The 25,738-nt window shown below is 40.6% G+C and overlaps 1 pseudogene; it reads right to left on the minus strand.

The window, feature by feature from the left end:
* LOC115798425 (alpha-N-acetylgalactosaminide alpha-2,6-sialyltransferase 1-like) lies at positions 1-24,185 on the minus strand (annotated as a pseudogene).
* Positions 24,186-25,738: the final 1,553 nt, after the last annotated feature.

Raw genomic sequence — 25,738 nt, forward strand, 5'->3', positions numbered from 1 at the left:
TGCAGCTCTTACAGCCCTGGTTTTGGTTCCTCTCTTTGATACAGCCTTAATATTTTGGTGTTGTGAAGGGTTTTCCATGTGTTCTTCTCCAGAATGTAGTCGTGGTTGCTATAGAAAATGACTCTGGTTTTAACTTCCTTCTGAAAATAGTAGTTGGAGTATTTCATGTAGTCATCAGTCATGAATCCGTATGCATCCACCTGAGGAAGACAGAAAGGAGAGAGAAAGAAAAAGGCGATTAAATTGTGCTGAAATAAATATATGATGTAATTCTAATGCATGGACTCAGTTTGAACACGTACTATATAGACCACAAGCAGAGAAAAACAAATGGAATAATAATAATAAAAGCTAGCTAGACTTTGCCTTCACACCTAAACAGAAACAGTCAGGGATGATTAAAATGGGATTTGGCAGGTGTGGGAAGCCTCAGATCAGTTGTAGTGGTGCAGCGTGGGGAAAAGAATCCATCCATCCATCCATCCATAATTAGTTTCAATAACTTATTGTAAGCTGCAGTAGATTTTGTGTACAGGCTGTGATCAGCAAGTTTCACTACTCTGAATTCAACAAGATACAAGCAGGTGTTACCTCATCTTTCACAGCTGATGTCCAACTCCTAGAAAGTATAAAACTCGTATAAAGTTGAAAGTGAGTGAATCTAATCAGCATATTCACCTTAAATTTCATGTCTTTCAGCACTGATGTAACCTCACAATGACCATGAAAACCTCAGTCTACTCTGCATCAGTCCAACATAGTGGATTACACTAAACTTCACTACAGTACTGCAACACGTCCTGCAGTCTGAATGACAATATCAGTTCGTTCCAAAACGACCCATATGAGCATTTTAAAAAATTAGCGCTCCTACATGTGGCTTCAGGTGTCATGTTAGTGTGTAGTATGCAGTGGTGTAGTAATGATACGCTGGTAGAAAAGCCTATGAATTTCCGTATAACCACCTAAAAGTGCCCAATAATACGTAATACATGATTTGCTTATAAGGACCAGCGCAAACACTTCACTACTCCTTTCCGATGCTGCCACCTGCTGCCATTGGTTGAACTAATTACCACAGCTCTCTGCTCTGTGATTGGTTTCTTATTCAGCTGCTCCTTTACGATTGGCTGGGGATGTCGGCGGAAATAGCGTAGAGCCGTAGACAGACAGGAGTCGAGAGACGCAGCAGCCAGATAGTGATGGGAATTCCGGCTCTTTTCAGAGAGCCGGCTCTTTAGGCTCGGCTCCCAAAGAAGAGCCGGCAGTTTTGGCTCCCAAATGGCTCCTTAGATTTAAATTTTTTTTTAAAAAAAGTGTAAAATGAATTACTAATGTAAAAACATACATTAGGCCTATATCAAACATTTCTTTATATACTCAACATATAATAGAGTGCTCCAAATACAAATTATAAAACAAAAGATTGGAAATCAGAAAAAACAAGGGCCTTTGAGGAGTTGATCCTGTTTCTCGTGCCTGATGACCTGCCCTGTTTTGTTCTTCTAATTACACTGAGGGATGAACAGTTCATATACAGTATACCTATGTAGGTTGTTTGTGCAGCCTACTTGATATTAAATTTTAAATTTGCAGTCTACACACTGTCTATCAGAATAATCCTTTAACGCCAGGTGATCGCTGCTGAATCGCGGGTTTCCTGACCTTACTAGCCGCGGACAGCTGATTAAGACAAAGCGTCTCACCAGAGTCAGCTGGTCAAAGGAACTTGATCAGATGGCTTTTCACCTTAACTCCGTGACTATTCGTGCTATCGAAAAAATTCAAACGCTCAGAAGTGACAGTTCACAGTTATGTAGTGGTATTACGGTATTTGTGACCGGAAGTCCACAAACGCCGGCACTTTTGAAGTACGCTGTCTCGTTCGACATGTTTGGAGGTATAAGGTTAAAATGTGTCCAGTCTTTGCTACGCTTTCCGTCATTCATTTTCCTCACCGTTCTGTGTGTAGCCTCTATGTAACGCGATACTTCCTCTGGCTCTTTCCTGTCTCCGAGAGCATTTTGCAAGAGCACCTCCCTCTCTGGTGTTTGTTTACTCACTGTGCAGTGTGTCCGTGGACCCTCCCCTCCCGCTCAGTATAGACAATCATATGCTACCATTCATTTTAACCAATCACGTGCGGCTTCCACAAAAAAAGAAAAAAGAAAAAGGAAATGAACGAAAAGAAAAAAGAAACAGCTCGCTACCAGGAGCCGGCTCCCGTCGTTCACTTCAAAGAGCCGGCTCTTAGAGCTTGTTCGCGACTGGCTCATCACTACAGTCAGAGCACGTGTCAGACTCAAGGTCCGCGGGCCACATCAGGGCCGCGATATAATTTTATACAGCCCGCTATTATTAATTGTGCTCCCACCACGTATACTACAAATCCCACAATGCACTGCAACAGCTGCAACAGCCCAAGACCTGTGCACTAGCTCATTTTCCGTTGCCAGTGGCACATTGATCAGTGATCAGCGGATAAAAAACTGCAATCATCACGGTTTACAGTGACATTTAAGCTAGACTGACCCGCCAAATGGCCAAATTAAAAGTGGAAAACGGATTTTTCAAACAGGCGAGACAAAGGACTCGATCACTGACATCGGAGGTAAACTGCGTCTCTTTCCTTGCCTGCTATGTTCGGGGGAAAGAGCGGACACGGGAGAAGATGCAGAGGGAGACCTGCACAGGTGACCTGACAGTGCATCACTGCACACTGTGCACCACACAGCAGGAAACGCTGCGCAGCAAAGTCCCGAAGAAAGAACACGCCATGAGCATCGCAACACAGACAGTGAACTTTATAAGAGGCAAAGGTTTAAATCACCGGCAGTTTCGGAGGAAATAGTTTCTGAATTTGGTGACGTTCTTCGCACAGGTGCCATGAGCTACCTGAGAACATCTGTCAGTTTAAGTCTCAGCAGGGCTGAAAGGTGGAAGGTGGCTGCGACACAATTAAGCATTTTACTGTAAGTCCCTGCAGCTTCAGGGACGGGACCCGCGCGATTAGCTTGTGACTGCCAGGAAAAAAAAAAAAAAAAAATCAGACCAGGTCTCCACCGCTGTGTTTGCAGCTGCGCTTTTTGTTGATAAACTCCACACACTGCACAGTTTTTATATGTCTATAATCAAAGGCGTAGGAATGAGTTTCCTGTTGGGGGGACACATATCGGAAACCTGACAGGTCCATAAATAATCAAAGCAAAGCATTAAAAAAATGCTAGTTGATCTTTACTTTATTCTTTTTCAAATGTTTCTTGAAAAATAGTGTTGTGTACACCTATATTATTGCATGTATAATTTACATATGTAAATGTTTTATAATCATAGATGTGGGCAAACTGGCTTGAGCACAGATAAATGTTACCAGTGCACAGATAATGTTACCAATGCACAGATAAATGTTGCCAATGCACAGATAAATGTTACCAATGCAAAGATAAATGTTACCAATGCACAGGTAAATGTTACCAATGCACAGATAAATGTTGCCAGTGCACAGATAAATGTTGCCAGTGCACAGATAAATGTTACCAATGCACAGATAAATGTTACCAATGCACAGATAAATGTTGCCAGTGCACAGATAAATGTTACCAGTGCACAGATAAATGTTACCAGTGCACAGATAAATGTTGCCAGTGCACAGATAAATGTTACCAGTGCACAGATAAATGTTACCAGTGCACAGATAAATGTTACCAATGCACAGATAAATGTTACCAATGCACAGATAAATGTTACCAGTGCACAGATAAATGTTACCAGTGCACAGATAATGTTGCCAGTGCACAGATAAATGTTACCAGTGCACAGATAAATGTTACCAGTGCACAGATAAATGTTGCCAGTGCACAGATAAATGTTACAAGTGCACAGATTAATGTTGCCAGTGCACAGATAAATGTTACCAGTGCACAGATAAATGTTACCAGTGCACAGATAAATGTTGCCAGTGCACAGATAAATGTTACCAGTGCATAGATAAATGTTACCAGTGCACAGATAAATGTTGCCAGTGCACAGATAAATGTTACAAGTGCACAGATAAATGTTGCCAGTGCACAGATAAATGTTACCAGTGCACAGATAAATGTTTCCAATGCACAGATAAATGTTACCAGTGCACAGATAAATGTTACCAGTGCATAGATAAATGTTACCAGTGCATAGACAAATGTTACCAGTGGTACTAGCATATTAAAAAAAAAGTTTCATTACAAATGTATGTGAGTCTGAGGGCCTCTTGGTGGGTCAGGGGGCCCTAGGCAGCCGCATATGTCGCCTATGCCTCGGTCCGGCTCTGTTCATGGCAACGATCCTGACAGACCGTTTTACCTCATTCAAGAGTTTCTGACTCCTGCCGCTGTCTCCTGCCTCCCAAACACTCAGAGCCGTTCAGAGGGAGGCGGGGGAGCGCATGTTGTGCTTCAAAATAAAAGCACAGGAGTTAAAGTTTTCAAAATCAAGTATTTTTCTCCTCCGGTGTGTAAGTTTTGGTTGGGACAAATGCGCCTGTCTCCATATTGGGGGGGGGGGGGGGGGGGGGGTGGGGGGGGGGGGGGGGGGGGGGGGGGGGGGTGGGGGGGGGGGGGGGGGGGGGGGGTGGGGGGTGTTGGGGGTGGGGGTGTGGTGGGGGGGGGGGGGGGGGGGGGGGGCGTCCCCCCCTCCGTCCCCCCCGTCCCCCCCGGTTCCTACGCCTATGTCTATATTATATTAATTTGTACTATCAGTACTTTGTTTATAGCAGAGGATTCACTCATGGTAGTATCTTTGATTAGAGACCTCAGTGATGACTGTATGTTGAAGCATTGAGGAGGTACAGGCCATTTGAAAGTTGCATATCAATTGTCTGCAACATGTGGCACCTCGGAGTCTCCAAATGGCACATTTAAGACCACGCCTGGACTCAACAAACAGAAACCTTACAAACACAGTAGGTTTTTGTGCTATCGTTATAAAATTTGAAATACACATTAAAAGAAAGGCTTCATTCTACAGCTTCATTATGATTTCCAATCCATACCTTCTACACAGTGTGTAGTTGACTGAAAACAAACAGGAAAAATCTAGGCGAGGCAAAAATTGTCAAATTTTTCTGTGTTCAAAACTTAACAGCTACATTTTTGACTGCAAAATGAAAATATAGCTTGTCTTCTTCACAGAGACCAACCTTTTGCATGTACTCCAAAGAGATCAGGAACAGCAGCTGATTTAATTTGGGTATGCTTTTCAGGCGTTTTTGGAGCAGCCAGTTAAGGGGTTAAACATGTTTTGCTTTTATACTGTTTTATAAATTCTACATGTTTTTAATACAAAGCCAGCTGCTGAAGAGTTTGTTGTACATTTATTCAATGTAAGCATCATATAAATTTTGCAATGTTAAATATGCTTAGAAATCAAAATAAATCGTTGATTACATTGCACTAACCGGTGTACTTTTGTTTCTAAGCACAGTATACCCACTACAAAAATGTAGGCTACACCACTGGTAGTATGTCTGTATGGAGGTTGAGCTGGACACATGCTAATTGGAAGGTAGGGTGGCAGCAGTTCCAGTCTGCATGCCAAAGTATCCTTGGGCAAAATACTCAAATGCTTTTATGAATAAGACATGCTATATAAAGTATACTTCAATTTGTTTTGCAGGATGTTTTACAATATGAAAAAACACAACTTCTCAAAAACTTTAAAATGAATGAAGACATTACATGGTGTGCTGCATACTTCCAAAGGTGCTGTTACCAGTTGCTGTCACATTAAGAAGTTAAAGTCAACTGTTAACTTACTGTGTCACAGGTGTGCAGAGCCAGGAAGAGAGTGAATGCCCCGTTGGTTGGTCTGACCATTGCCCAGAATTTAGCATTCAGATTACGTGACTTTTAAGAACCTGTGGGCAATGAAAACTCATCAAATGAACATAGATATATAATAGTATCTACCTTAATGTTCACTTTAATGGCTGTAGTTCATCTTCTGTGAAAGAAAGGTTTCACAGGACTCTGTACTTGTAAGATTCAGTAGCTTGTAGAACCGGCTTTACCAGCAATAATTTGAAGTAGTAGTTATCTTGTGACTGCCAAACAGCCATGAACCTTTGGGGCATGAACTCAACTACTGTAGACCCCTGAAGGTGTGCTGTGGTGTCTGGCAGCAAGATGTTAGCAACAGATCCTTTATGCCCTGTAAGGTGGGGTCTCCATGGACTGGATTTGGTTGTTTACATGTCAAGCTCAAGCTTTTCCAACTGAACATTGCCCAAAACTTCACACTGCCTCTGCCAGCTTTGCCTTCTTTTCCACAGTGCATCCTAAGGCCATGTGTTTCCAAGGTAAGTGATGCACACCAGTGTTAATTTTGACAGCAAATTTGATTTAGTTTCAGTCATACTTTAGTCATCTGAATAGTTTTAGTTTTAGTCTAGCTTTAGTTGACTAATTAGCGTAAGAATAAAATCGACGAAATCTGCAGTCGATTCAGTCGACTAAAGGGTGTAAATGTAATGCTTTTTCTTCAGTTCCCTTGAATTAGTCATTATAACACACTTTCCACGAAATTAAACATTATTAAAAGTTATGGAATATTATTAATACTTGAAAGACCAATACATACACAAACATATTGAACAAACAACATCTTTATTTATCTGACCTTGTTTATTAAGCATAACAATAAATATTTATGAGCAGGCCTGCTCTGCCTGAAAAATTCACAGGCTAGTTTGGCCTTCCTGAGTTTAGATCAAATTTGTGCAACTGTGCGTTGATTGGATGTTTTCCTAACTTGTCCCACCCTGTCACAAAATTAAATAAGTTCTGACTGGATGTTGTCCCTGCCAAGCATTTTCATCTCGTTTTCATTTGTTGACGAAAGTCAGTTAATTTTTCAATCGTTTTTAATCCTTTTAGGTAGTTTTTATTTAGTTATCATCTTGTTTTCATCATGAAAAAAAGGGTCATTGATGAAAACTATGATGAAAATAGTTCGTCAATGAAACACTGATGCACACACACCCGGCCATCCATGTGACATAAAAGAAAATGCAGTTCAGACCAGGCCACCTTCTTCCATTGATCTGTGGTCCACTCCTGATGCTCATTGGTGCTTTCAGTGATGGACAGGGGTCAGCATGGGCACCCTGACTGAGCTGCAGCTATGCTGCCCCATATGCAACAAACTGCGATGTGCTATGTATCAGAATCAGCATTTACATTGTCAACAATTTGGGCTACAGTAACTCATCTGTTGCATTGGATCACACAAGCCAACCTTCGCTTCCCACGTGCATCAATGATCCTTGCCCATGACCCTGTTGCTGGTTCACCACTGCTCCTTCTTTGGACCACTTTTCATAGATACCGACCACTGCAGACTGGGGACACCCCACAAGAGCTGCAGTTTCATCTAGCCATCACAGTTTGGCCCTTCACTAACACTGCACTAACAGGTGCCATGATGAAGAGATAAACAGGGTTATCTACTTCGACTGTCAGTATTCATAATGTTATGCTTGATTGGTGTATACAGAGGGGTTCATGGTCTGACCGCGAGGTGCTCAGGTTTTATGGCTACAAAATAAGTCCAAATCATCACCCCTCCAGCGCTGGGTCGATATGCTGTATTTGTCATGGTCCTGGGTCCTTTCACCCAGTGTTTTGGTTATGTGGTTTATTTTAGGTTTTGGAATGTGTTTGCCTTTTCTGGGTTTCTTTTTTGTGTGTTTTGGTTATGTTTTGATTTCTAGTTTCCTTGTGTTTCCCATGTTCAGTGTCTAGTCCGCATCTTTGTTTCTTTGACTTCCAGTTTTATTTTGATAGTCTTCTTGTCCCTGTGTTGTTTTGTTTTGCTTTCCCTTTTGTCTTTAGGAGTATTTGGTTCACCTGTGTTCCCAGCTGTTTCCACTCCCCTCATTAGCCCTTTTGGGCCAAAAAAGGTTCTTAGGAGACTTTGACTAGAGTCTGCACGGGATGGTGAAAAGAGGCTGACCTGTTCCGCACGTATCGGAGGAAATCCTGGTGCAGAACGTAGAAGCTGCTCTCGTTGTACTGCCCTGAATAGTAGATCCTTGGCCTGGTAGGTTAAACAACACATGTAATAGAAGAACGACATGCTGTTTTACTTTGACAAAAGCTATTAAAATTATTTGCTTAAGACAAAATGAAATTAGGCATAGAGCTCCAAGTAAACATTCATATGTTTGAATACGATCGTGGACCTAAATATCAGTCTGTCTATGTATGTGTGGCAGAGTTTAGATGATTTGCAGAACTGTGTAGTTTTTATACTGTGCATTTATTTACTTAAGTGAAAAAAATGTACAAAAAAAAATGCATTTTCTTCCTTTTTAGAAAAAAAATACAGTCATTCTCAGTAATAACAACACATTAATCATCTGTAAATTAAATTTCAACATCAACAGAATAAATTCTGCTGTAGCCCCTTAGCCCCGTCAGCCCTTTTATATGGCAGGCTAGACCCTCCCATTTTTATTACACCTCATTCGGCCAATCATGTAACTGGCTGCACCAAATCACCTGACAAAGCTACGTGACGCCTTCTGAGTATCATTGGCTCTAGCAAACCCATTTCTTAACATGATTGGCCGAATGAGGTGTCAATCAAATGGGAGGGTCTAGCTGCCACATAAAATGCACTTCATTTGGCTGGCGGACCAGACAGCCAGTTAATAGGCTATGAAATGGGTTTTTCAGAGCCAATAATAACCAGAAGGCGTTATGTAGCTTTTGTCAGGTGAGTTCTTTGCTGCCAGTTAAGGGGTTAAAGAGTTTAAATTAACATGTCAAATAAACAAGAAATATTGAAGGCTTGATTTGTGCAGAAAGCAGATCGTTCCTCACAGGTACCTGAACTGGCAGAAGCTGGAAAAAAAACGTTGTAACTGCAGAAACTATAGGTGGCGAAAAAAAAAAGAAAAAAAAGAAATCAAGTGCTTCTGGTGCTTTTCTAATCTCACCACCATTCAAAGTGCTTTACAACTACAGGTCACATTCACACATGCTCATACAACACAACCCTTCACCTCCAATTCAGCTAATGTAGAAAAACCAGTCAACCAAAAAGCATGTTTTTGGACTGAGGGATCAGCAAGGGAAAAACCATGTGGGACACAGAGAACATGAGAACTCCACAGGGAAAGGTTTGAATCAAGAAAGTTCTTGCAGTGAGACAAAAGCATAAACTCTGAATTGGCATTTACTCGATGGCGAGAACTCAAAGACTCGAGATGGTTGAAAAGTAAAATGAATTTGAAAAGCCATCTTTGCCACCAAAAAGCAGCAGACAAATGATCAGTGAAATTATTGGTAAATTTAAGATGAAGTAATTGTTTCAAAGTTCTGATTTAAATTTATCATTTAAATGCACACTTAAATAAAAAGTATATTATAGTAAATTTCTCAGTTTTTATTTTACATGACAAAAAAAACCGGTAATTACTGCAGCAGCACATAACATTTAGCTGATACTCACTCTTTATTGCGGTATTGACCAGCAGTGACCTTTTCCCCTGTGAGAAGGGCCTTTGAGCCATTGGTAATCCCTCATCCCTCAGGAATCATCACATATTTTATACCCTGCCAAAAGGAAAAGGAGGAGAGAAGCCATCTTTATGGTGTACGGGTGGAATAAGATGAAAATGAAAGGCCAATAAAATGTTTCGGTACCTCATCATGAGGAGCGGCTTTGTATCCGTATTTTTAAGAATGTAAAGTGATGAAGTGATGGAGTGGGCTGTGTGAACGTACACCGACGTTTTGTTTCCTACGTCGTCCTCGCGGCCCTTGGTGAGGGCACCATTCATTCTGCCACACAAACAGTCAAAGCAAGGGGGAGTTTCACATGTTAACCTTTGGGTAAAATTTCATTGGTTTGAAGCAGTGGTGGATCTAGGATTTTTCTAAGTAAGGGGCATCAAGGGGCCACAGTATTCATAGAGTTGCCAAGTATTTGTGGTAGATGTGGTGATATACGGACCAATAAAAATTAAAGCCATTACATTAAAGTTATGGTAAATCTTATCACCACGAGGTGATTCAGTGAACTTATGTGCCATTTCACTAAATAACAATATCAGACATTTCATACATTACAGCATTAACTGTTGTTGCTCTCCCTAAATGATTTCTGACCCGATGAAAGGGGACTGGAGGTGCCCTGCTCTTGACCAGCCTCTGGTCTACTGTGTTCTGCTGCTCTCACCCTGCTCATTTTCAGCTGGCAGACTCACTCTTTCGCTCAAAAACTGCTGAATTCCCACCTGAGACTGACCCTTTCTTTTCATATTCTTCTCTGTCACTGCCAAGCATTATAGTTAATGTTAACACACAAATGCAAATTAAGTACATGAATTAGTGAAATGCTAACATTCATGTCCAAAGACAAGTAGGGGCCTCAGTCTTTACCTCTTAAATTAATGTTTGTCAGACTTACGCTATGTGACAGCTGTGAGCAAAAATTGATTTATGACTTATTACCAACAAACTCCTCAAAATGTTGACAGGCAATCGGTTGCCGGTTAAAAACTTTCTCCGCGAGATCGTTCAAATCTTCTTTTTCTTCTGTAAGCTTTATTCACACTGGACATTCCTATTTGGCTCATTAGCGCTACTGGTGTTTCGGCATGGAATTGCATTCACCTCTAATTTGATCCTCGCTCTCGGACCAAGGACAGATGAGTGGCAGGACAGGGGCACTTCAGGGGGCCAATCAGATTTCAGATGGGGCCAATGCCCCTGTGGCCCTGCCCCTAGAACCGCCAATGGTTTGAAGTGCTTAAGCCTATTCAGATCAAAGCTGTATCAAAGCTGATACACTTCTCTAAAGGTTAATAAATCTTAATAGGTTTTTGTCACTGACATTATTAGCAAAATTCACTCATTCTGATCAGGGTTTGCCATTTTGGAGAGTCATGGGGATATTGTGGCTCAATAAAAGTAATGTGTGACTTGCTTGACTGATGCTTCTGGTCAGGAGTGATTAACAAGTCATTTGGGGGAGGCAGGTCAGGAGGGTCATTCAGTGATGAACCTAGGTTGCATATAAGTTGAGGTCTGCCTGTTCCTTTAGCAGTAAATATTCTCAGATGTGGGTTTGGTTAGGGAAGGATTTGGGTACTATAAGTTATCTGGACTGTGATGCAGCATTGCTAACTACTGCATTGTGCCACCCCATGTCCATCCTCCATATACCAGACTGCTTGCTTGGTGTAGTGATTAACACATTTGCCTTACATGTGAAAGATCTCCAGCTCAAGACCAGTAGGAAATTCAAACCCAGCCTCAGAGGGCATCAGAAGCTTGAATTAATGGGAGGGTTGTGTCAGGAAGGGCAGATCTATCTGCTGTGGCTGGAAGTACCCTGTATACAGTAAGACTGCTGGCTTTGGGCCCATGGGGTAGACATGGACGTAGCTTCCGGGTCAGAAAAATGAAGCCAGTATGGAACGGCCTTAAACACGAACACCACCAGATGGTGATAGCTGTGGTTCCAAACAGAATTCCAGTCCTATAGAAGTCTATGGAAAAACGACTTTTTGACTTCAGCTCTGTAAACATTTTCCCTGCTGAGTTTATAATGAAACTGCATATTTACTTCTCAGTCACAAATTGTTAGGCAATCTGGCTTTTTGCAACCAAGATGGCAAAGGCAGAAACACGCTTGCTATCTAAAAGCATTGGAACATTAATCCAGTCCCTTAATTTTTGCTGTACAGTGATCCCTCACCTATCGTGGGGTTACGTTCCAGAGACCCCCGTGATAGGTGAAAATCTGATAGTGGTGTTATATTTATTTTATTTATATATATTTAAGGCTTTATAAAACCTTCCCACACTCCTATAACCTTTCCCACTCTCTTACTACAACTTGAATGATGAAGATCATGAATTATGTAGTTTTGCAGTACTGATGGCGATGAAGGTGGTGCAGTGTCTTCGCCCTCGGCCGTAACTTCAGTTTCCGCGTAACTCTCCTTCTGAGTGATGAACATAGTTATAAGATGTAACAGAAATACCTATATGCTGCAAAATCTCACAATATTGTGAAAACTCCATGAAACAGAATTAGTAATATATTTAAAAAAAAATCCGCGATACTTCCTTGCTATATTGTGAACCGAGATAGCAAGGGACGACTGTATACCTAAAACATTGGGTTTTTACATTAAAAGATGAATATGTCTGAAGCCACCCATTTTCCTTGTGAGCAAAAGTATTGGAACATGTGACTGACATGTGTTTTGTTGCCCAGGTGTGTCTTCTTACATTGATTAGTCAAATAATAAATAGTGCTGAATGTCTGGGCTCAGTTTCAGATTTGGGTTTTGCCTGTGCAGACTGTGCATTTATAGTTAGAGAAGTAACCAACATGAAAAACCAGAGACCTGTCTGTGGGTGAAAAACAAGCAGCTGTGAAGCTGAGAGAAGATGGAAAATCAATCAGCACCAAAAACAAACATTGGCCATAGCCAGTACAACCATTTGGAACGTCCCGAAGAAGAAAGTCGTCACTGGTGTACTAAGTAACAAATATTGAAAAGGTAGTGTTGGGGATTTTTAATCACTTTGATTTTGATATTTACAGTTATTATTTATATATAGTATTATATAGTATTGCATATTTACAACTGTAGAATCACAGACACTGGAATAAAAATGCACAATGTATGCTTAGATTAGAAGGACAGATTTGAGGCCTGTTATATCCATTCTCATTTATGTTTAGGGCTCTAATACCCACTTTTTGGTTCACATAACACATCCTTATGATATAATTCAAGTTGTTTATGACTATGTGTCCCTTGAAAGTTGGTTTCTTAGACCCACCCGTGTTTGTGTAATATGAATTAGAGTGGGTATAAATTCTGTCTAATTAGATTAAAAAACTGTCCAAAGGAGTTTTTTTTATAGGCAGTAGTTTTAGTAGGAAAAATCCATCACTGTGACAACATCTCAGTGTAGATGGAGTTGATATAGCAACATGGGCGGAAGTCTCATGACATAATTTGTCTGGGACTCAAAGTGTGTTAGCTTTTGTCAACACTGCTGTGTTGGGTGATGGTACCCGTGAGCAGCCATTACTCGGAGACCTCATGATAAACTTTCTCATTTCTTGTCTCATCTCCCACCAAGCAATCAGTTGACCACGGTGTTGGTTTGTATGCCTCTATTTTCTTACTGTTGGGTTTTAAAAAAATGACGCAGTTGATTCTGGTGAAGGAGCCGCTGTCAGGACTCGGCTAGTGACGACACTCCCTGGCCAATCAATGGCATGTTGTTCTTAAACATCACATTTTCGGATCGCTTGGAACCCCAGCTGAGTGGGTACTAAAAAAGTACCTGGTACCAGGTACTAATGGAAATGCCTACAAGTGTAGCCCTAGTGGATTGGTCGGTGATCAGGTTCCCAGAGACGCTTCATACAAATTAGCCAAATTAGCCCCTTTCGCTTTTGCTAACTTTGCTAATGGCTCAAAGGCACACACTCCAGCGAGGGCTTAACTGCTTTCTTGTGTTCTGTTAAACTCTGTGTATTAATAAATCCTTGCAACACAACCTGCTCAACTTCAGCGACTATTTTGAAAGTTTGATTCTAATTGAACATGAACATACAGCCGGTCCCAATCGGGAGCTCCTCAGACAGCGAGGAGGGGGGGGTTACAGGGATGCCGGACCACGACCAACAGTAGACCAAGGAAAACAGCAGCAGCTGATGACAGAAAAATTGTAAGTGCTGTAAAGAAAGACCCTTAAACTACTGTTAGTGACATCAGCAACAACCTCCAGAGGGCAAGAGTGAAAGTATCACAATCTACTGTTCACAGAAGACTTCATGAACATAAGTACAGAGGCTCCACCAGAAGATGCAGACCACAAATTAGCAAGAAGAATAGGAAGAGCTGGCGGAATTTACCAAGAAGGGCACAGACAAGCCTCAGAAACTCTGGGATAGTTTTATGGAGTTTTATGAAGATGAGCTCATATGATCCCAAACATATGAACTCATCTGATTTGAAAACGCTCGACTCACACATGCGCACTATGGTTGCGACAGCCACATTTTTTCGCGCACGCGCAAATTGATAAACAGTACTCGCGGATTCACGAGTACTTCTTATGCTTTTCTTGTGTTTTTACCGTTTTGTAATTCAGCGTTGTGTGCAGCAGCGATCCAACCTCATCGTCAGTCCACACAAACCCTCTCACATTGGCCGTTTTGTAAGTAATGAACAATTTGCTGCACTACCTACTGTGTCACTCCACGCATGCGCGTCTTGTGGCCTGGCATGGGAACTACATCGTTTTCATTGTTTCCATTGTTTCACATGTCATCGTGTATACGCGGATCGTTTCTGAAACGCCATCCGTGTAAACGAAAGGCTGAAACGCATCAAAACGACACTGTTTCCAGTGAAAACGGCTTCGTGTAAACGGCACCTGAGATGGTCAGCTCAGCCACGGTAAAAATATACATGGGCCAATAAAACTCTGAGCCACTAACCTGGGTCTGGTGGTTTGGAAAGTGAATTAGTATTAATATTAATTATTAAGATATTTTTTTAACATGTGCACCATCAGAATGTCTGCTTTCTGCAGCAGGAAATATTGCACCAAAGCACAGGGAAACCCCAGTTCTGAGAATGTTGCTTTCCGTGATGCAGCTCAAAGGGCTTACAAACATATTAACTCATTCACACACACACACACACACACACACACACACACACACACACACACACACACACACACACACACACACACACACACACACACACACACACACACAAACTAAATTTACCTCATCCAGGATACACAATATTGTCAGAACTCATTTTTGCTTCCTACTGATGTAGAAAACCTTCCAAGAAGCCAGAGTGAAGATGTGAGAAAATGTTTTATTTAAAAAAAAAAGGTTTTAATATGCCTTATAAATCCATCAAAAGGGTTTAATTTTTTGAAGGATGTTGTATCCAGTTAAACTATTAAAACACTGCAATTTCTAAAATGGAAACCAATGAGCAGTTCATTTAAAAGATCAGTGTTTTTTCTCTTTTTTATATTTTTTATTGGTCATTAATAAGACAATTATTTCTTATCCGATTACTCGATTAATCGATGAATAATTGATAGTATACTCGATAACTAAAATAATCGATAACTGCAGCCTAGTATAATGTGCTCACGTTCTTTGCACCAACTAAAGTCGAGCAGTAGCCTTTTGTACATCTGTAGTCAGGTAAGTAGTGTCTGGTTCAGCCCAGCATAAAGGTGTATTAATCAGCAATTAAGCCCAGACAACACCTGAAGACTCTGCAACTGCCACTGCAAATACTGTAGGGGTTGCAAAGGGTGTAACAATATATTTTTTTTAATTATTCTTTTTCAGGAAATTGTAATCTATATTTTCTAAACACAGTGCCACAATTTTACATTTAAGTAATTTGTTGAAAAGCAGCTGTACGTGTTTTAAAAGAGCTTAATAAATACAGCGAACAGGTTTGTTCTTCCTTACCGAAAAAACATAATCATGTGCATCTATCTCCACACCCATTCCGGAGCCGTTCAGGATTCCTGCAGTACCAACCACAGCACAGTGAATGCAGCCATCACCACCGGGTTTTGGGAGGAGCAACGGCTCTTTAGGCTTTGGAATAAGCCTCAGTGATGGCATCACATCTGCAAACAGAAAGATACATATCAACACACAATATGTGTTCATTTTGTGGGTCCTGTATAAGAAAAGCACAGAAGTGTATCGTTTGCTAATATCTCATGAATGATTTTGTTAAAAAAAAAAAAATTCTAACATTGTAAAAACAGTGAGACAAGATGAAGGAGGAAGTGTTTATTTATGCATTATCAGCTGAATCTTAAGCCTTGCTTGATGGACCCACTCATGTTTACCAAAAGGGAAGGCAGTGAGTGAAAAGTAAATGTTGAAATGAAGTCCTGTGAGAAAACAGCAATAAAACTTACACACCACTGCACAGATCATCTGTCATAAAGCTACATCCATCAACTAACCGACAACGTTGTGTCACATTATTAGAGCCACCCTTACAGCAAATGTTGGTTTGTGTACTAGTCTGACCACATTTTATAGCAGTGAAGAGCTGGAGAGTTAGTTATTTTACAATTAGATTCTTTATATTCCAGAACTTACTATAGCGAGTAGGAAGTATTGAGTGATTGAATGAATTAGGTAACAACACATGACTGAGGTGATATCTGGGATTCTTATGCTGGCTTCCAAAAATGTGTTTAGTACAGCTGAACACTAATCAAGACAATAAAGATATCCACCTGTCACTGCAGTCAAAGTTAGCATTTTACTATGGGAGTTATTGAACAGTAGTTACAGCTGTTACCTCACATTAAAAAGGTCCCTAGTTTCTCCTCTCAGACCATGAACTGGTTAAGCAGAAGAAACGGAAGCTTTGGAAGCAACCTCAACTGCAGCTTTTGGCAATTTTTTGAGGGCTTCATTCACTCAGGAGGCTGCATCTTACTACAGCAACTACTACAGCATCTTATGGTGTGGCTGTGGCTCAGGAAGTATACAGGTCAACTATTAATCGGAAGTTGGTGGTTTGATCCCTGGCTGCTCCAGCCTGCATGCCAAAGATTCCTTGGGAAAGATACTGAACCCTGAGTGCTTATATGAATGTGTGTGTGGCTGGGGTAATGAAGTCATGTTGTATAAAGTGCTTGGGGATTTAAGTAAAGTAGAAAAACTACAAAAGAACCAGTCCTTTTACCATTTAGCATTATATGCCAGAAAGTTGCTTGAGGATGTGGATTAACAAAAGTAAATAAGTGTGTCTCCAAAAGACCTACCATCATATTTGAACTCCATGAACCCAAAAGGATTGTTAAAATGTGAAAGTCGATTCCACTCGCTCATGTTGATGTTGTCTTTGTGCAGAAACAAACGTATGTTAGGAAGAAAAGCCTTCCTAAAGGTCTCGTCCTGAGCGTTTCGCAGAGACTGGGCACATGTCTGAAAATCATAAAAAATCTTAAAATCATGAAATGAGACAAGACAAAAATGTTTGATTTTATGAAACAAAAGCTCAGGTAGGGATACACTTACATAATGGCCCAACACTGTTACATATCAGCCTTGCTACCAGTTGAGTTAGTTAGTTATAAGGAGGGAAATAAATGGCAATAAAAACTGAATAAACTAACAGTAAAACATAAATGTCAGTGTTAGCATTAGCTATGGGCCAGATGGTTATTTTAAACATCTCTATTAGTTTCAACACAAAATTTCACAACCCTACAGGAAGCGTGAGCACAATCACACGAGAAGCCAGAAAGGTAGACAAACAGCTACAGAAAATTAAAATACTGAATTTAAAGGGGAACACAAAGTGTATGTATAGGTCACAACAAAGAAAAATTACTGCATGGCTGAGCAGAATTCAGCGCTGCTAATATCCACACTCAGAAAAGTTAGGAACTACATTTATTCTATTTCTTTCATATCTTAGCATGCTCACCATCGGTCTTGGCGGAGCATCCTGGTTATAAACGTCATCAAAATCCCACTGAGGAAGCTTTGTGAAATTTTTTTTGTAGAGGAGAGGCATCGGAGTCTCAACCACAGCTCCACGTGTAAAGGGTTTGTCACTGGGTTCATTTTTGTTGAATCAGCAATTTTTGCTTTATTGGTTGCAGTATACACAGAAGATGGTTCCGATGCATTTTCTTTTTTTCCCCAGAGTTTACGGAAACTGTCAAATGAAATGGCATTTTTCCTGTTAAATTTGTCCAGCTGAATCAGAAATTTGTCAGAAGAGCAGTAAAGGCAACAACAACAACAACAAAAACAAAGAAGAAAAGAACACAATTAGCAAAGCAAGTCATAATTCCCTTTATATTGTCTGTGGTTCTTGAGACAGAATACAAAAAAACTTACCTTTTTGATAAATGGTCCTGTGATAGAATAAAAATGACAAAATAACTGTTACTAAAAGGAGCAAAGAAAAAGCCTGTAGAGTTTGGCTGCCATCTCAGATGAGTTGCTTTACTGCTTAAATAACAATGAAAAATATTTGCTTTTCCTTCAGAGAACTGCTCACAGACTTAAAAAACCTGTTTATCAACCTCTACATAAGAATGGACCCAGCACCATCCACAGCTCCCTTTTCATATGTTGGATAACGCAGGCGTGGCAATGAAACACACTACACTGGAATTGTTTATTAAAGAACCATCCATCCTGTGACTCCTACTGGGAGAATTCAACCCTCATGTGGGCAATGACAGTAAGACCTGAACATGCATGATTGGGACGAATGGCCAGCCTGATCTGAACCCGGATGGAGTTTTGTTATCGGACTTCTGTGCAAACCAGTTTGTCCATAACAAACACCATGTTCGAACATAATGATGTCCATAAGTGCACGTGGCACCAAGACATCCTAGGTCGCAGGTTGATGATCGATTTTGTAATCGTATTATCAGATCAGCGTCCATTTATTCTGGACACTCGGGTGAAGAGAGGAGCTGAGCTGCCAACTGATCGCCACCTGGTGGTGAATTGGATCGGGTGGTGGGGGAGGGGCTCGAACCAGCAACCCTCCAGCTGCAAGGCAAGCACCTACCAACTGCACCACTGCCACTATTAATAACTAATTCACTGTTACATTTATCATTATACCTCATTTGTAATAGATGAAGGCTTGCAGTTGTTGCTAAAAAAATAAGTTTCTTTTTAATGTAAATTTGTTTATTCTCAAATCAAAACGTTGCACTGCAGCTTTCATGCTCTTGTGCAGAGGTGCGGTGTTCAAGTGGGCACCTGAGCAAATACAAGCCATAATAAAACTATGCAGATTAACTCATCAGATCTGTGACCACTTGTGTTTATTTTGGCTGCAGCTGTTTTTTTGTTTGTTTTTTAACGCACTTTATGTCACAGTAACACTCAAATCTGGCACTGTACTAAACAATAAGCAAAAAATGTGGTGAGAAAACAGAAGCACTGTTCCCCCCACTGATGAGAATATGTGATTGGTTCAGTTGACACTGAAAAGGTTACCAGAGGCCAGCGATTGCTAACTTAGAGATGTTTAACTTCTAACCAAAGATTGGAGCCATATGAGCCAAAGTAAGAGTTGACAACATTTATTAAACACTTAAATAAAGCCAATGTTTAGCATTATTTATCCAGTAACTCCAGACACCTCCAGGCTGAGGAGGCGTGCTGAAACCAGTCACATCTGCGCATATAGGTGGATGCTCACTGAGTCATTCAGCATCAGTTAAACTGCCTCTTTTTTTTGGTTCTTAAAAGTTTCTGACTGATGCCAGATTCAAACAAAGCATTCCTTTGCTGCAGATTAAAAACTCATATCGCTCTGTTCCCCAGGCAGTGAAGGAACCTGAAAAACTTGTTTACAACAGCAGCTTCAGGACATTCTCATCACTGCCTGGTTCAACTCAATCCAACACTGCATGAAAAGTGGGTTTTTCGACAGTTTCTTGTATGTAATATTGCCGCGCGCCTTGAGCTTTAGGGCTCTCAGCAGGAGGCTTTGGCCAGAACAATAAACTGTAGGGAAACTGCCGTGGACTCTCTGTGTCAGTGCTCCCTCAGCTCCCCCCCTCTCCTCAGGTCTAGGGCAGGCTCTCATATGTAAAGGAGGTTTCTGTGAGTCATACAAATACAAATCAAGTACTCACCAGTGGTCACCAGTACTCACCAGAGGTCTACCCCTCCCAACAGTTGTAACATATTTTATTTTGAGATATATATAATCAAATTTACATTATCATCTTTTAAGCCTTTTCCATTACAACTTGACTACACATAAATTATACAGCGAAACATTCAAACAAGACTAAACTCAGAAGAAGTCATTCTATTTTATAAATTAGTATTATCTAGTTAGAAATATACTTTTGGGCGTTTTCAGCTTTTGTCCCTTTTTCCAAAAAGGCTGTGAGCTTCTGTCTGTGAGCTTCTGTCTGTGAGCCTTTGTCATGGAGTTTTTTGTGAACCCTGAACTTTAGTGGACTGAGGGAGATAACAAAGGCTATAACTGATGTTGGTGACACCACAAGCATTATTTTCATTGAAAAGCATACTCAGTTTTCAGTCTAATTCACTGTAACAAAAAGTCTGTCACACCATCATCCTCTTCTGTACAGTGGCTTCCCAGCTAGCATTGAACATTCAGACAAACATCCCATGAACGCTGCCATAAACATTCAGTGAATGTTCACATGCATCAATGACATTAAAGACTACCAAGGCAGATGTAATAAGAAAACATATAAACATATAAAACATATAAACTTTCATTTTGCTATACATGGATGTACATAAGAGATATCAGCAAAACCTTCATGAGAAAAATGTAAAAAAAAAAAAAAAAAAAAAAAGTAAAAGTAAAATGTAAAATGTAAAAAAAAAAAAAAAAAAAAAAAAAGTAAAGTAAAATGTAAAAAAAAAAAAAAAAAAAACGGACAGTGGATGTGTGTCTTCCAGCTCATAGGGGGTCGTTTTGACTGTTGGGTTTTCTCTGTATTATTGTAGGGTCTTTACCCACAATACAAAGCGCCTTGAGGCGACTGTTTGTTGTGATTTGGCGTTATATAAATAAAATTGAATTGAATTGAATTGATTTGGCGCTATATAAATAAAATTTAATTGAGTTGAAATGAAATGAATTGAATTCCGTGTGGCAACTTCCTCGCCTGTGATTGGACAATACAGATCACGTGCAGGATCGCGCTGAAGGTCTCGCAAGACCAAAGGAAATCAGCGCGGTCGTTCTCTTCCGTTCAAACTGAATGGCGGTCTTTGTCTACGCTGCTTTCCTGGTACAACAATGGAGGACGCGTCTATATTTTCAACACCCAGAAGCTCCTCGTGAAAGCGGGCCCTCTCTACCGGCCAGCTTCAACCAGGCCCCGCTGCAGACGAGAAGACACTGCTGGCTCAGTGAGTGGGTTATCTCCTCAGTTAACTCAAGTTTCTACTAGGGCAGCTGAAAGATAAGATGGCGTCTATTGTGTACAGACTCGATGCTCTAACGAAGAACATGGTTTCCTAATGCGTGGACCGTGATATAATTGTGTGTAAGTATCTATTGGTTGTTGTTTGTTTGTGTGTTTTTTTGCCTGAATATGTTTATGTATACACTGTGTTTATGCTCTTTATTTACAATGTACAAAAATGTTTTCCAGCTTTCTGTTAAACCTACAGACGGTCCGCCGCAGCTTCTGCTACCGTCAGCCTCACGTTCCGGAAAAGGCGGCAGCCATTAAAATCCTGCTCGGTGACGTGCAAGAAGGAAGCCGGTAAGACGTGTTGGATTGTTTTGTTGGTCTGCTGTATTTGTGTAGTTAGCTGGAATGCAGTTTTATTTTGGGAAATATTACTTATGGTTTTTTTTTTAACTTATATAAAATCTGGCTTCTTTTGAACAACCCAAAATGTCTATAAAAAATGATGCAGTGAAGGTGAAAATAATTAACACTGAATGTTTATAGTTTCAGCAGCTGTAACACTTTTGGGACCTAAAAGATAAAAAGTGTATATCAGTTTAAAGGTGCCTCAAGGGTTAATGACCAAAATCACTGAAGTACTTTTATCAATTTAAATGTTTTCAAAGTACTTGTTCATTTGTCTTTTATTCACAGGATGCAGGAGTTGGTACTTTGTCACATAACCATTGTTTCTTCTGATGACAAAGATGGGCTGATTAATTTTTTTTTTTGCATTCAGGGTCTTATCTGCTATGTGTGCATTCAAAGTCAAGAGACTCAAACTTTCAGTGTATTTTCCTGATTTTTCACAATATTTCATATAGTTTCATAATGACTTAATGTGTGCTCTGTGTCAACAGCTGCTGGAAGTGAGGGCGAGTGTCCTGGCAGTGAAGGAGGTTGCCTTCTGGGACGGTGTCACCACTGACCTCATGTGGATGAGGAGGATGGCGTCTCAGAGGGCGTATCGGGCTGGATTAAGACCCCCAAGCTTCCCCAGCCAGGAGCTCAGTGACCTCTGAGCCAAACTGCAAGACAGACTAGAAGCTCACCCTAATACAACGCCGTGCACCATAAGTGTTTGTATGCTGGACCATGCTCTGAGAGAAAGCCACCACCACATGGCCCAGAAGTAGCAAAGCATTATATGTCATAATGTTTTTGTTTTCTTATATATGATGTGTGTTGTGTGTATGTGCATATTGCTTTGTAAATAAAACAAAAAAAAATATTCAAACTTGTGCCTCACAATTTGTTTCTCTTAATTGAATTCCTTTTAGTTGAGGTTATTAGCATGGCATGAATACAAACATAATATACAAGGTATATCACAGAAATAATAATTAAAAATAATTTTATTACTGGGTTATTATTTATTAGGGAGGGGCTTACCCAGGCCTGTCTTTATAAAGGCCAATGGGGGACAGATCTACCAGCCAATCACACGTGAGTGCTGAATTGTGATGGCATTTTTTTCATCCAATGACAGAAGCCACGTGGGTCTGTTACCGCTGCTTCGGCTTGCAGCGCTGCTATTCATATGTAAAGTAGAGACGTTAACACCTCCCGCGGGCCGGCTCCCCCGTACCTTTACCCCCCGCTGATTCTGGTGGTACGTAAACGACCATATCCTTCTCAGGCGAACGAAAATGCGCATCCCCGTATGCTGACGAAAGCTGCCGTTTACTAGCGGCGCCTGTGTCAGTATACGGGGACGAATATGCTTCTTTTCGTGCAGTGCAACATACAGGCAAAAGCTAAAATCTGCAAAAGCCTGTTGTCAAAACTGTGAAGAAATGGACCAGGGAGGCAAAGCAAGAACTGCAGGACTATTTAGACTGTACTGACTGGAGTGTTTTTGAAGCTTCCACTGAAAATCTGGATGAACTGACTGACACTGTGACATCCTACATTAGTTTTTGTGAAGATATGTGTGTGCCAACCCAGACCTTTTGCACATACAGTAACAATAACCATGGTTCACTGCCAAGTTAAAAATGACGCCTATAGAAGTGGAGACAGAGACCTGTACATCCAGCCAGACAACAACTGCCGTCTTCACACCCTTACTCACTGTCACAAAGCGCGGTCTGCCTCCAGTGTCTTCTCCTCGACTCGATAAACTGAGTTCAGATTACATGCTTTTAGTTCAACTAACTAATCATTTTTAGTCCAAATTAATTTATATGAAAAGTTAAGTCAACAAACAGCATGTTGGATCAACTCATTTATTTCAGTGTCATTCACTTGAAGCTTTACATTTTCAAAACTTAACTGAGTCAAAGCAACAAGTTTACTTGACTAAGTCAAGTTGAGTCAACAAATTCGTTTTTACAGTTTAAGTTTTGGAAAAGCTTATTTCAATGAGAAAACTAATACCTACAAAACTACTATAATTCAACAATGAACAAATCCATCTTAAACATAATCATAATGCACACAAAAATATCTCAAGATGTATTTCAGTCAAGAATTTTATTGCATTAATGTCAACAAGAGACTTGTTCAAAATTCTTAAATTCAAGTGTCTCAAAGACAGTTATTCCTGAGAGCACACAGAATATAAAATAAACTGCAGTATGTAGTAGCAGTAGATTTATAAAGCTCTTCAGTGATGTTGGCACCAAAGGACAACATCACGAGTACAGTAACTTTACGACAAGTGCAGAAACATCTTCCCATCCCTGAGCAATTTATTCTTCAGAGTGGACTCCTGCAGTACACAAGTCAAAAGTCACTCCCATAAAAAGGTGCTGGATTACCTCAAAAGTGTACTTCAAGTCTTTTGGACATTCAAGGTTCAGAATGTTCAGCAGTCCCATCAGGTTCACAAAAGCATTGGGGGCATCACGCAGGTGACGGATGACGAATTTTTCCTCGATTACAATGTCGACATCGTTGTAGGAAGCTGGAAGAGGTTCCCTCTCATCTTCAACCAATAAAATATTCCAGTGATCATTCCCTTGATGTTGTCTTCAGGATCTGTAGGCTTCATGAAAAACAAAACAAAGGTGTCAGTGCTTATGTAATCCTTTGTCATATCATTCAGCATCCAGGGGGCACAAGTGTTACCCTGCTCACTGTGAACTTTTGTTTTTTGTCTGATTTTAAATGATAAACTCTTACCTCACACATCTTCAGGAATGCAGGATTCTTCCTCATGTACCCTGGTAGGCCCTGCAACACTGCTGCCCAACTGTCTTTGATTCAATGCCTGCCAACAGAGCATACAGCTGCCATCAGAATTATATGAGCCCATCAGTCCACAAGTGAAGTACACATTTTGGTTCCACACTGTGATGCTTGAACTTTACAAGACAATATTTATTTAATAAAAAATATTTTTATATACAAACTAATAATAAATGTAAAAGAAAAAATAAATCAAGGAAGCATTACACGATTAACCCAAGTAGATCAGAGAAGGGACTTGGCAACATTAAATCTAGCTTTTTAGTATTTAGGTTCACCCGCTCTCCTAATTCCCATCCGCTTCACTCCTTTCATTTCCATCTTTCCTCCTCCTGCCTTATCCCTATTGATACATTCTCCTTCTTTCAGCTGCTTCGTTTAGTGGTCACCACAGTGGATCATCTGCCTCCATGCCACCCTATCCCAAGCATCCTCGTGCCATGCCAATCCTCTGCATGTCCTCATTCCATGAGTCTTCTGAGGTCTTCCTCCTGCCTTGCAGCTCCATCTTCAGCTTCCTTTGTCCAGTATATCCACTATCCTTTCTCTGCATATGTACAAACCATCTCAGCCTTGCCTCTCTAATCTGCTCAGTTTAAGCAGTTTGGAGACTAAGTTGTTTCCCTCTGATGTCACTATTTCTGATCCTCTACATCCTGGTCACTCCCAATGGAGAGCTGAACATTTTCAACCCAGCCACCTCCAGCTCTGCCTCCTGTCTTTTTGCCAGAACCACCGTCTCCAAACCATCCAACACAGCAGGTCTCACTACCATCTTGTAAACCTCCCCCTTCACTTTTCTACTGGCTTTCTACTGTTGCGCTCATTTTCTGCATGAAACCATCCTGCTGCTCACTGACCGTCACCTCTCTTCTACAACTCTTTCCCATACCTTCATGGTATGGCTCTTCAGCTTTATCTGTAGCTGCTACAGCTCTGCATAAGACAACCCCAGCTGATGCCGTATAGAATTCTCATTCTTGCTGATCTACATGTTTGATTTGGCAAAGATTTTACACCGGATATTCTTCCTGATGCAATCCTCCCCATTTATCTGTGCTTGTGACAAACACTGAGTATACTGGCAAGTCTGTAGTCTCAAGTCTCTATTGCACTGAAAAAATATCAAAGTAAAGAAATGTACTCACATCCTTGTGAAGACGTTCCAGTATGGATGTAATTTCTTTAACCCCCTCATTTGACCTGAACTACTGAATAGACAGCTGTCCAGATGCTCATAGAATGAACTGAGGTCCATCAGCCTTGTGAATTACATGAGGACCTATATGAAGAGGTGACATTACATAATTTTAGTACAATATTTTCATTTTAGTCCATGTTAGGTGACATTACAGCAAGATGTCTAGCAAACATTCAAAAAATGCATAATTACCAAATAGTCCTCACCCAGTCAAAGTACTCTAAATACAACACTTGCAAGACCACCTTATTGACTGCACTGCACAGCCTGCATTGAAGCGTAAAATCATTTTTTACTAAGAAGAAAAAAAAACTGTTTTCCA

This window comes from Archocentrus centrarchus, chromosome 19, assembly GCF_007364275.1.
Source record: "Archocentrus centrarchus isolate MPI-CPG fArcCen1 chromosome 19, fArcCen1, whole genome shotgun sequence".
In the NCBI taxonomy this organism is placed as follows: Eukaryota; Metazoa; Chordata; class Actinopteri; order Cichliformes; family Cichlidae; genus Archocentrus; species Archocentrus centrarchus.